Source organism: Phacochoerus africanus, chromosome 2 (assembly GCF_016906955.1).
Source record: "Phacochoerus africanus isolate WHEZ1 chromosome 2, ROS_Pafr_v1, whole genome shotgun sequence".
Classification (NCBI taxonomy): Eukaryota; Metazoa; Chordata; class Mammalia; order Artiodactyla; family Suidae; genus Phacochoerus; species Phacochoerus africanus.
Window position 1 is genome coordinate 93,946,316 of NC_062545.1, and position 10,657 is coordinate 93,956,972.

The 10,657-nt window shown below is 36.6% G+C and overlaps 1 pseudogene; it reads left to right on the forward strand.

Annotated features, from left to right (window-relative positions):
• Positions 1-3,497: 3,497 nt before the first annotated feature.
• Positions 3,498-6,078, forward strand: LOC125120702 (olfactory receptor 1013-like; annotated as a pseudogene).
• Positions 6,079-10,657: the final 4,579 nt, after the last annotated feature.

A 10,657-nucleotide genomic window follows, 5' to 3' on the forward strand; every position in this document is an offset into this window, starting at 1 on the left:
ATAAACAAAATCCCTCTGAAGTCTCCAATAAGTTTTAAGAGTATAAAAGTTTTTGAGATCAAAGGATTTGAGAACAAGTTTTAGCTGATGGTTGAAAAGTTTGCACCTAGTTGATCTTCACCAGCATTCCTGTCTCCCCAAAGTTTAGACTCCTTCCTTGACAGTACGTAAAGCATGGTCTTGCATCTCAACTCTATTGATCGTGGACTTCTGAGGCTCTTATATCATGGTTTACCTATCTTTATTCAACTTCCTTGTTGTACCATCCTGAAAAGGTCCCCAAGTCCTGCTGCTCCTCAAGTGTATACACATGACCTCCCAGTACTGTCCTGACACTCCTCAAGTGCATACATGTGCCCTCCCAGCACGGTCTTTGAACACTCCATCTGAGTTCTGCTTGGATGTAACTCTCTGTCTTGGACCTAAGCAAAGAGAGATGTTGTATGATCTTTATCATTATTATTTTCATTATCATTACGGACTGTCAATAATTCTACTCTGTGCTGACTATTTTGTTCGCTATTCCTTTCTGCAGAATTCGCCTTTAATCACAAATGCATGAGTGAAACTCACAATGCCTGAGGACTTTACAGGTTAATTGGACCAATTATATTCATGATGAATGATCTCTCCTTACTTCTTTTCAGAAACATAACTGAGTCTTGTAATTGATCACTTGGCACCAGAATAGCACATGCAGGTCTTCTTTGCTTTTAGCAGCATATATCCCAAAGGGATGCTCAGACTTATATTTTCTCTCAATAGTGTTATGTTTGGAAATAGGTTTCCTGTGAAGTGAATAGAAGGCCCTCTTTATTCTAAGGTAATGTGAGAAAATCTGGACTTGAGTTGAAATTGAAATGAAGTAGCTATTTATGTTCACAGAGTAAGTATTATGTTAAATTAACCAGGTGAGAAAGGTCAGGAAATCATCATATGGTCAAAACCAAAACACTTCTTAATATAAACAAATCATAACATAATTCTAATTTGTGAACTACAATAAGGTTTTCTTTCCTATAATTATGTTTGATGACGAAGCTGAAATGTCTCCAAATGTCTTTTTGTCCATTCTTACTCCCCTTTTCAGTTCAGTAGACTTAGATGTATCCTTGCTGCATGCTGTCATTCTTATAAACCCTCTGTAGTTGTGTGTAACTCTGTTGCTTCTCCTTTTATCTTGCAGCAAGCTTATCTGTCCATAGAGTTGGTTAGAGAAAAGACATTAATATGGATCAATGTTTTCATGGCTTTGAAATGTTTCTTTTTCAATGTTAGGAAGTTCATGTGCTAGGAGCTCTTTAAAAGAAGAAATGTAAGTCAGTCTATCTATCTATCTATCTATCTATCTATCTATCCCTCAGTGTCTATATGCATATCTGTATCTGTTATCTCTATATATTTCCATATGTATTTATCTGTATTATAGTCCTATATATATATATTTCACTTTTTAATATCTAAGATTTATATATAAATATATAGATAGATAGATCTTATATATAAATATAGATAGATCTTTGTAATCACACAGTACTATTATAATTATTATGTTAACTCAAGAAGTGCCTGATTAAAGTATTAAACAGAATGACAGAGATGGCAGGTGCATTGACCCTGGAGAGGACACATTAAGTCACTAAGAGATCAGCTTTTTTTTGGACGACCACTCCCAGAACCATCTACCTCTTAAAAGGTTCACCTGACAGTGGGAGATGTTTGAGAAAAGAGCAAGGGAGATATTGTGGGGAGAAGATTTCTGAGTGTCCCTCGAATCTAACAAGGCATTCATCAGCTTTAAGTCTATGAATGAATATCAAGTGAAGGCAGCTCAAAAAAGCTCGTGTGTGTGTGCACGCACACAACAATGTATGACTTCTATTCAACATAGTATATTATGCATTATATTTTGCTCATTCGCTTTACAAGGACACTTGAGAGAAATTATTTTGAAATTAATATCAAGAATGTTAATGTTGTGCCCAATTTTTTGGTTGATTCACTTGTCCTTTGAATGCTACTAATTATATACACAGGCTGCTAGAAATGTTCAAGTCAAATTTATGATCTGCACAGAGCAGAAGGTAGAACCTGTTGGTATGCAGCAGGCTTTTATCTTTACCTCTATACTATGCCCAGGGTTTGTTTTTCTTTTTCTGTTTTCTTAACTTATGCTATTTATCTGTACCCTATGTCTCACACTAAGACACCTTCAACCCTTTTTTATTTGTAAAAGCACTGATGTATATGTCATATATGTAGACATCCATACATATGTCTAATTTATGTTTCAATGATTATAGAAGAAATAAGAGATTAGGGAAGAAATGCATTTTGAAATTTACATTCCCCAATTGTAATTCTACAAATAAGCTCTGCAATTTCCCAGTTTGCACAACAGCCATACGTTAAAGATGGGGAAGTTTCTGCATGAAAATACATGAATCTCTAGGAAGACTGCATAGGTGTGACTAGAAATCCTTGGAAGGTAAAGCAAATATAACTGAAGGACAGATGAAGAAATCATGAAGTTATAGGAAATGCAATACATAGTTTTCACTTCTAGTTTTCAGTGTGTAATCACATTTGTGATCTCATAGTCCCATTGAACTAAGAAAGGTAAATGAGAAAATAATGTTTTAGAAGACATCATTTAAAACTGTCAGCAGTCAATTCAGATCAGAACCCAGATCTGCTGATTCATGATCTTTTGAAAAATTAATTTTTTATTAAAGTATAGTAGATTTACAGTGATGTGTTAATTTCTTCTGTACAGCATAGTGACCCAGTCATGCACATATTTACATTTCTTCTCATACTGTTTTCCATTATGTTCTATCCCAAGAGATTGGATATAGTTCCCTGTGCTGTGCAGTAGGACCCCATTGCTGATCTTAAGCTGCTTCCAGGAATATGCTTTGTTACAAATGACTGTAGCCCATGACAGTCTTGATATTCTAAGGGAATTGAAATGTTACTTATTCCACTCCTCCTTTGCTTATTATCGGTACTCTCTAATTTGATAATAAATGCAGCATTTAATGTATTTTACAGTTTAAATCTATGGATTCCATCCATTGAAAATATACAGTCTAAAAGAGCAATTCTTTATTTTTCTATCTTAATTTTAAGTTCATTATCTAAAATAAAATATTCTGTTTTTATTCAAGCATACGAGAGTTTGAAAGCCTTGGATGTAAGAGCGTAAATGTTATATCCTTGCCTGTTCAGGACCCTGACAGACAATACTACCTTAGCCCTTTTTTGATCATGCTGTGGGTTGTGACACAGACGAGTGGAGACGGTGCTTCTACCATTGTTGGGAACAGTTGAGTCTCCTGCTTCTGTGTCTGAAGGAAAGAAGACTGTTAGAGATTGGATTCCATCACTTCATGTGTTAACAAATTATCATAAACTTGGTGGCTTAAAGCAGCACAAATTTATTAACTTTCTCAGTTCTGCAGGTCAGAACTCAAGATCCCTGGGCTGAAATCAAGATGTGGGCAGGTCACACCCTACCCAGTAGCTCTAGTGGAGAATCTAATGGGGTTACCAGCATCCCCTGTGGTTGTATCTCTTTAGCCTCTGCTTCAATGGCTGGGGCCCTCCTTCCCAGGTATCTATAGTCAAGATTTCCTCTACTGCCTTCTTAGAAGGATAATTGTGCTTGCTTTTAGGGCTCACTCTGATACTCTTCCTTCTCAAATGTCTTATGTTTTTAACTTAATAACTCTTCTCCCATAAAGTAGCATCCCAAGGTTCCAGGAATTAGGAAAACACTAATTTGAAAAGATACAAGCACCCAGTGTTCACAGCATCCAAGATATGCAAGCCATCCAAGTGCCCATTGACAGACAAAGGGATAAAGATGTGGTATATATGTGTGTATATTTAATGTGTGTATATATATGTATATAAAACACATATGCAATGAAATATTAGCCATAAAAAAGAATGAACTTTTGCCATTTGCAACAACACGGCACAGAGAATATTATGCTTAGTGAAGTAAGCTAGACAAAGACCAGTACTGTATGATATCCCTTATATGCAGAATTTTAAAAACAAAACGAATGTATGTATATGCAAAAACAGAAATATACTCACAGATATAGAAAACGAACTAGTGGTTACCAATGGGGAAAAGGAAAGGGGAGGGGGCAATTTAGGGGTGCAGGATTAGAGATACAAACTGCTATGTGTAAAATAGATACGTGATAAAGATCTATTGTATACCTCAGAGAATTATAGTAAGTGTCTTGTAATAACTTTTAATGGAGTATAATCTGTAAAAATACTGAATAATCATCCTGAAATTAATGTAATATTGTAAGTCAACTACACTTCAATTAAAAAAAATAATAACTTGGATATCTTTATGAGCCATGTTCCGTGTACCTTATTCTCCCAAACCATTCGGTTTGGCCAATTCAGTTTAGATTTTTTTATTTTTTAACTCTTGAGTCTGTAGGGAATTCAACTACATTTTGAACACAATTATCCACATTATCCATTGATAATATTTTCTCTTCCTTTCAGCATACATTTGGTGTCATACACATAGGTGTGGTCTCAAATGCCTATGATCTAAGTAAACCTATTATTTGAGTTACCCTTTTTTTTTTAATTTTATGTGTAGCTGTGTTCTTGGTTTTGTGGATAAAATGTTGAATAAAATATAATTATTGCCTTTGAGGAAATTAGTGTAAATGCACTTCCAAGGATATTTCAAAATACGGTTAGAATCATAAAAGTATATTTCTTCATGTATTTCTCTAGTAAAGCCAAAGGATTCAAGGACTTGAAGAGAAAACAAACTCTCTCCTTTCTCCCACATGGTCCCCAACCACCGTAAGCACAAACAGAAGAGAAGATGAACAAATCATAATTTCTCAAAAGGAGGACAATTAGATTAAACATGTATGGCGACACATGTTGTATTATATACATGATATCTGATCTTTTAAGACACCATAGAATAAGTTCCCAGTTTTCCAACAGGAATTGTACCCAGTTCAGCATAAGCATTTCTTAAAATGAACAGTGTATAGGCATCCATTGGATTATTTCAATGATCTCAAATGGCAAATGATGGGGAAACTGATCTGCTAATACCTTAAATCATGACCTACTGATTAATCTTTTCACAGAGAGGAACCAAAGAAACCTAAAATCAATGGATGAGAAAGTTTCACCACAGTGAATGAGTTTATACTTTTAGGGTTCACGACAAGACCTGTGGTTACAGAGTGTTTCTCTTTTACATCTTCCTCAGCATTTACATCATCACTCTGTTGGGAAACATCACCCTCATTTCTCTTATCTGTGCTGATTCTCAGCTCCGCACACCCATGTATTTCTTCGTTGGGAATCTGTCATTCCTGGATCTCTGGTATGCTTCTGTCTATGCCCCCCAAATCCTGATGACCTGCATCTCTGATGACAAATCATCAATTTTGCCGGCTGCCTAGCTCGGTTCTTCTTCTCAGTGGCCTGGCCTATAGTGAATGTTACCTGCTTGGTGCCATGGCTTATGACCGCCATGGGGGCCATCTCCAATCCCTTGCTTTATTCCCAGGCAAATGTCTCCAAGGTTATGTGCCCGTCTTGTTGCAGCTTCATACTTTGGTGGCTTTGTGAACTCAACTATCATCACCAGTGAAACATTTACCTTGAGCTTCTGTGGAAAGAACATCATTGATGATCTGCCACCCCTTGTCAAGTTGGCTTGTGATGTGAAGAAAGTTATCAGGCTGTGCTCTATTTCATACTTGCCTCCAATGTCATCACTCCACCGTGCATATTCTTGCTTCCTATCTACTTCATCATTGCTGGCCATCTTGAAGATTCGCTCTACCCAAAGTCGCCTCAAGGCATTTTCCCACTTGTGGCTCTCACCTGACATCTGTCACCTTGTACTATGGTTCAATTGTCTTTGTTTACTCCTGACCCAGTGCTAGCTATGCCCTGGAAAGGGATAAAGTGCTGTCAGTGTTCTACACAGTGTTGATTCCCATATTGAATCCCTTGATCTATAGCTTAAGAAATAAAGATATTAAAGATGCCCTGAGGAAATGATAGAGAAAAGTAATCTTAAACAAAGATTTTGTTAAAAAAAAAAACCTCTTTTTTAGTTTTTTTTTTTTTTGGGGGGGGGGCCACACCCATGGCACATGGGGATTCCAAGGCTAAGTGTTGACTCAGAGCTATAGTTGCTGGCCTACACCATAGCATGAGCAATGCTGGATCTGAGCTGCAACTGTGACTTACATCACAGCTCATGGCAGTGCTGGATCCTTAACCCACTGAGCAAGGCCAGGGATGGAACCTGCATCCTCATGGATGCTAGTCAGATTCATTTCTGCTGAGCCACAACGGGAACTCCAATTATTATTTTTTAAAAAATTAATTTCAATGTCATGGATAACAGATAAGAGCTTGTAAATCTCTGAAATAAGTAAAATGAGCAAAAGATAAAGTCATCGGATAATGTAGAAATTGCGTATTACATTTGTCTTTTTAATTTGGCATTAATGTCTTTGAATATGTGTTTAAAATAAACAAGTCTGCATCAATTGGAAAAACTGCCATGCATGCTGACTCAGAACAGAGTCAAGAGCACTGCTGAGATTCTGAGAAGGTTGTAAGAGTCTTTTTTGTCTTTATTTTTAATTACACTTGACAGTTCATAACTTGCTCGTAAGTATAGTACTATAATCTATAATATAAAATATAACATTCATTATGGATTCATTGTCATGATTACATGGATGAAATGACTTGCTTCAAATCAGGTAATTCATAGGTGAGAAAATAAGAATACAAACTCAGAATTGATAACTCCAGGGGTACTTATTCATTTGTTAGGACAGTGTGTTAGTTAGCAGGTCATAAGTAGAACATCTACCATAAAATGCCCTTCAAAATAAATTTATTTTTTATTTTCTGATTTTCATCTTTGTGCTTGCTCCAATACATAGATTTCCTTGGCAATATATATATTGTCAAATAAAGCATATCTATATACACACACACACACACACACATATATATATATATATATATGAAAACAAATATTTTTATTTACAGTCACTGAAACCTACCAATAAATAATTTCCCAATAGTTAAAAAAATCAAGGTCAAAAGAAGACGAATTGCTGCATGAAACAGAAAGAAATGGAGATGTAGCTAGAAATAAATAAGTAGAGAGACAGAGACAGAGAGACTTCAAAAAGCTTTGCATCCAAAAGAGGATACAGAGTGGAAATCTCTGCAAGGTAAAGCAGTAACTGATAACGATTAAGGTCATGTGGGTGTTTGTATTTCTTTGTTCAGTTATATATATATATCAATTAATGAAAAATTAAGGAATACTTTATTATGATACATTGCATCTCCTAATTTAAGTAGTCTTTTTATATATAAAAATCAACATAAAAAAGTCCTAGTATTGATTAAGAAGTATGTTAGTTTCCTAAGGCTGCCATAAAAAAATACCAGATTCTGGATATTGTAAACAATAGAAATTTATTTTCCACAGTTCTAGAGCTAAAAGGCCCAGATCAAGGTGCTAGCAAGGTTGATTTGTTCTGATGCCTCTTTCCTCTGCTTGCACATGGCCACCTTCTTGCTTTCTCCTCACATGGTCTTTTTTTTGCCCAAGCACCCCTCATATCTCTTTGTGTCTAAATTTCCACTTTTTGTGTTTTATAAAGGCACCAGTCAGATTGGATTAGAGCTCATCCTAGCCACCTCCTTTTAACTGAATCACCTTTATAAAGGTTCTACTTCAAAATACAGTCACATTCCAAATTTCTGGAGGTTAGGGCTTCAACATATGAACTTTGCAGTGTTGTAACTCAAGCCATAGCACCAAGGATTGATGGAAATTTTCCTGATGAATGAGACATGAAAGTATAGCCTAGGAAGATAGAGGAGCACTGGTCAGGAAAAACATGAACCACATGATAGCTTCTAGAAAAGTCTAATTAGGACAATTTGGAGAGTTTCTATTGTTAGATACATGTATGCTTATATTGTGACATAGATTCAATTTGAGAGTCACCTTTTGATGAAATGCTGTTCATTTCATCATAACCTCATTAATGTATCTTCTCTGTACTCCGAATGAACTCTAATTGTGTCTTTGGAGACTGAGGTACTTGCTTCTGAGCTGTTCTGTGAAAGAGGTCCCAAAGGAAGGGCTGTTAAGGAAATACATATATTGGGTCCAACAAAGCATACCCAGACATCGGAGGGAAGAGAGTATCACTTCCAGGAGTGCTGGTCCTGACCAAGGTTTAGCAACGGGGATCAGGGGGAGCAAAGAGGTTTGGCCTCTCTGTGACCTGAGCTGTGGCCTCAGACAGAGTCTGACATGGCTCTCACAGGGTCCTTGTAATGCCAACACACACACACACACACAATCCTCTAAATAGAATTCCATTAATGATGTACATAACCTTCATCTAGAATTCAAGTTCAGTCTGGTGGTTACACTGGATCATCATCTATTTACTCACTAAACAGCAATGTGTGATATTTTCACTTCTTGGTACTTATTTTCAGGGGCTAGGGGGATATGTGTAGGCTTCCCAGAATTTTAACTGCTCCAGTGTAGGGAGAAAGGGACAGCATCAAAGTTGTTCTATATGACATGTTTCAGCAGGACTGCCTCTGACATTTTCTTTGTTTTTTCATTTTATTTACTTTCACATTACAATTTATATTAAATTCAGAAGTCATTTTAGTCCATCTTGATGGTTATGTGTCCTGTCTTCCTCCTTCTTTTGATCAGCGGAGTCTACTCAAGGGAAGATTTGTCCTGAATAGTTTGAGCTAGGGTAGCCATAGGCAATAATTGGGAAAAAACAGCTTCATGTGTAAAGGTTATAACCCTTGAATTTTTAGGAATACATATTAAGTGCCAATTCAATACCAGGAAGTGCCTTATACTTTGGGATACAGCAGTAAACAAAACAGGAATCTTTCTGCCCCATAGCTAAAGCATTCTAGTGCAGAAAAACATACAATTTAATAAACAAGTGTTAGAAGATAACTGTAAGTCTTGGGGAAAATAGAGCAGAGTCTGGGCCGACTAAGAAGGATGGGGATTGTTGGTGGGAAGAGGATCTGGAATTTAAACTGGAATGATGCAGACAGGCAGAAATGTCAGAAAATGACATTTGATTGGCCTTGGGGAAGGGGATGAGGTTGTGAGCCCTGCAAATGTCTGGGGGCTAATATTCACATGGAGGAAGAGATAGTTCAAATATCTCTGCTGCTGGGGCTAGGCTGCTGTTTGGGAGAAGCAGTGAAAGTCATCAAGGTTGGGACAGAAATCGGGGGGTGGCAAGTCTTAGACGATAAGGACATGCAGGTAATAGACAGCCTTTAGTCCACCATATGAACTTTGAATAACTTAAAATCAGTTGGTAGAGTAGAAGGGTTTTTGTTGTTGTTGTTGGTTTTTGTTTTATTTTTGTTTTGTTTTTTAAGAGCAATAATGATATTGCCCTTTTTTTGTGGTACAGAACCATACTGACCGATATATTAAAAACATGTTACAGGGGAATATGTATATGGACCAGTTAGAAGTATTTTTGCAGTATTCTTGGCAACATGATGATTGTTTGGACCAGGTGGCATCAGTGGAGATGGTGAGAAGGGCTCAGATTCAGGATGTGTATTGAAGGCAGGGACACCGGGGTTTCTTGGAAGTTTGAAGAGGACATAGGAGACAGGGAGAATAGGTTGATTCCTGGTGTGGCTTGAGTAGAATTTACTACCTTATTTGAGAAATGAGCAGATGATCAATTTTGGGGGGGTGACTAGGAATTCAGCTGTAGACATGTGAAGTATTTATTACTCATCTCTATAAGTATAGAATGTTAGCACTAGGAAGATACGTAGGGAACTTCTAGTGTAGGGTTTTGTTGTTTGTTTGTTTGATTGTTTGTTTTTAACAATCATAACCACCAAATCCATGGATAGGTTTCTGGGGATTCATCATCTCTCTAAAATTTTCTTTGTTTAAACTTATGTGCAGTTTTGGATGCTGGAGAGACGATATATTGCTTTTGTTAGATTTTCAGAGATCCAGCATTCCAAAAATTTAAAAGCAATTATTTTCCTGATAATGAAATTAAGGAATATGCACAAGCTCACATGGTTGGTTTCTCTGGAGACAAGTATGACCATGCAAGTCTTTATGTGAAAATGAGAATGTATTTCATCTCTCACTTCAAGAGGGTGATCATATCTGATGTCTCCAAAGATATGTGCATGAGTAAGGGTTGTTATCTTTTCTGCACAGTATATTGTTGTGGGTGAGATTATCTATTCTTATATCTCTGATCCATTCTCTAAGGGGCTTTACCAAGCTGAAGTCATAGAAGGTGGGTGCTAGAAAAGGAGAGTAGTAGTTTTTTCATGTAAGTGAGACTGTGTTCCAGGGAGGACCTTGGCACTCTTAAAAAGCACATAGGCCTGTATATTAAGTCCATATGCCTAAGGGAGAAGCAAAAGGATTTACTGTATAACAAAGGGAATTATATGCATATCTTGTAATATACCTATGATGGAATATAATCTGAAAATAAATGAATGCCTAGGGTGTACACCATCAAGTAACTTCAATTAAAAAAAAAAAGAAAGA